At 45.9% G+C, this 2414-nt stretch overlaps 1 protein-coding gene across 1 annotated transcript in view; it reads right to left on the reverse strand.

Annotated features, from left to right (window-relative positions):
- LOC125026258 (uncharacterized transmembrane protein DDB_G0289901-like) overlaps positions 1-2414 on the reverse strand; it is a 7441-nt gene that overhangs the window by 1854 nt on the left and 3173 nt on the right. The window lies entirely within an intron of this gene.

Here is a 2414-nt window from a genome sequence, read left to right on the forward strand (position 1 = left end):
AGGGAGTGAGGGAGCGGGTGAGGGAGTGGGGGAGGGAGGGAGTGGGCGAAGGAGGAAGGGAGTGAGGGAGTGAGGGAGCGGGTGAGGGAGTGGATGAAGGAGGGAGGGAGTGAGGGGATGGGGGAGTGGGTGAGGGAGTGGGTGAGGGAGTGAGTGAAGGAGGGAGGGAGTGAGGGAGTGGGGGAGTGGGTGAAGGAGGGAGGGAGTGGGTGAGGGAGTGGGTGAGGGGGTGAGGGAGTGAGGGAGTGGGTGAGGGAGTGAGGGAGCGGGTGAGGGAGCGGTTGAGGGAGCGGGTGAGGGAGTGAGGGAGTGGATGAGGGAGTGAGGGAGTGGGTGAAGGAGTGAGGGATTGAGTGGGGAGGGAGTGAGGGAATGGGTGAGGGACTGAGGGACTGAGTGGGTGAGGGAGTGAGGGAGGGAGTGAGTGCGTAGGAGAGGGAGTGGGGGAGTGATTAGAAGAAGGAGAGAGTGAGTGGGTGAAGGAGTGGGATAGGGAGGGAGTGGGAGAGTGGCTGAGTGGCCGAGTGGGAGAGGGAGGGGGCGAATGAGGGAGAGGGGGAGGAATGGAGTGAGTGGGAGAGGAAGGGAGTGAGGAAGGGAGTAGGAGAGAGAGTGAGAGAGTGGGAGAGGGAGGGAGAGAGTGAGAGAGTGAAGGAGAGAGTGGAAGAGGGAGGGAGAGAGTGGGAGAGGGAGGGAGAGAATGGGAGAGGGAGGGAGGGCGTGAGGGAGAGGATGAGTGATCAAAAGGGTGGGAGAGGGAGGGGGGGAGAGAGGGAAGAAGGGTGGAAGATGATGAGTGAGTGATCTTTTAATCTTATCCTTATGATCACTGTTATTATTATCCTTCTTATCAGTAGTAGTAGTAGTAGCAGTAGTAGTGATAATAAAAATAATGATAGTAATGAAAATAATGATAATGATAAAATTAATTCTGATCTTTACTTATCAATATATCTATTTAAGTACTTACCTATCTATCCGCCCATCTATCTTCCCAACACTCCCATACCTTCCCCCCCTCCCCCTCTTCCCCCCCCCCCCACCCATGCCCTCCGCTCATTATTAATACCTCATCTGTTTACTTATCTACCCATCGATTCATCTACCTACCTTCCTATCTATCAATCCTTCTATCTCCTCAACACTCCCATACCTCCCCCCCTCCTCCCCTCCCCCCCCCACCCGCCCCCCGCGGCCTCATCCCCCATTCACTCTCTCCGCCCATTATGAAAATCGCATCAAAAAGACGACATGGCATCCGCCCCCCTCTCGCCGGGTGGGTTGCCAGGTGTCGCCGGCGCGTTGCACTGTCAGTCTCGTTCGATCAACCGAATTTGCTTCCCGATTTCCGTTCGGGTTTTCGGGTTTTGTGATCGTTATCCTTCTCCTATTTTTTCTTCCTCTCCTGCTCCTTTTTTCTTTTTTTTTCTTACTTCTTATTTTTGTTTTTCTTTTGTTTTTGTTTTGTTGTTTTTTCTGGTATTCTAGTTCGTCTTCGTTTTCTTCTCCTTTATCTCGCATTTTCCTTTTTCTTTTCTCTTTCGTGATCTTTTCCTTCTTCTTCTTTTTTCTTTCTTTCGCTTCTTTTTTCTTTTTCTTTTTTGCTTCATCTCCTTTATCTCCTTCTACTCTGTTTTATCTTTATCTTCTTCCTTTACTTCTTTCTGTTATTCTTTATCTTTATCTTCTTCTCCTGCTTTTCTTCTTGTTTTTTCTCGCGTATTGATCTTTTATTCTCGTTGTTTATTATGAAATACACTTATATTTTATTTTTGTTATTATTACAAGCTAAAAGATAAAACTATTATCTAGAAATAACCTGTTTCTCTTACACATACAAATGTGTGCATATAAATATATATATATATATATATATATATGTGTGTGTGTGTGTTTGTGTGTGTGTGTGTGTGTGTGTGTGTGTGTGTGTGTGTGTGTGTGTGTGTGTGTGTGTGTGTGTGTGTATATATCTTTCTTTTTCTTTTTAAGCGAAGCGAGGAAGTCAGGTCGACTACATATTCCACACACACACACACACACACACACACACACACACACACATACACACACACACACACACACACACACACACACACACACATATACATATATGTGTGTGTGTGTATGTGTGTGTGTGTGTGTGTGTGTATAAATATATAAATATATATATATATATATATATATATATATATATATATATATATAGTATAAATATCTTTCTTTTTCTTTTTAAGCGAAGAGAGGAAGTCAGGGCGACTTGGAGATGAATTGATGATTTGATCAAAAGGCTATGAATAAAGATAGGAATAGAAGTGGCCTGATGAATTGGTAGATAGATGGTTGGAGAGAGGAAAAGAGGGAGAGAGGAGGGGGGAGAAGAAACGAGAGAGAGAGTGAGAGAGAGAGAGAGAGAG

This window comes from Penaeus chinensis, chromosome 6, assembly GCF_019202785.1.
Source record: "Penaeus chinensis breed Huanghai No. 1 chromosome 6, ASM1920278v2, whole genome shotgun sequence".
Lineage (NCBI taxonomy): Eukaryota > Metazoa > Arthropoda > Malacostraca > Decapoda > Penaeidae > Penaeus > Penaeus chinensis.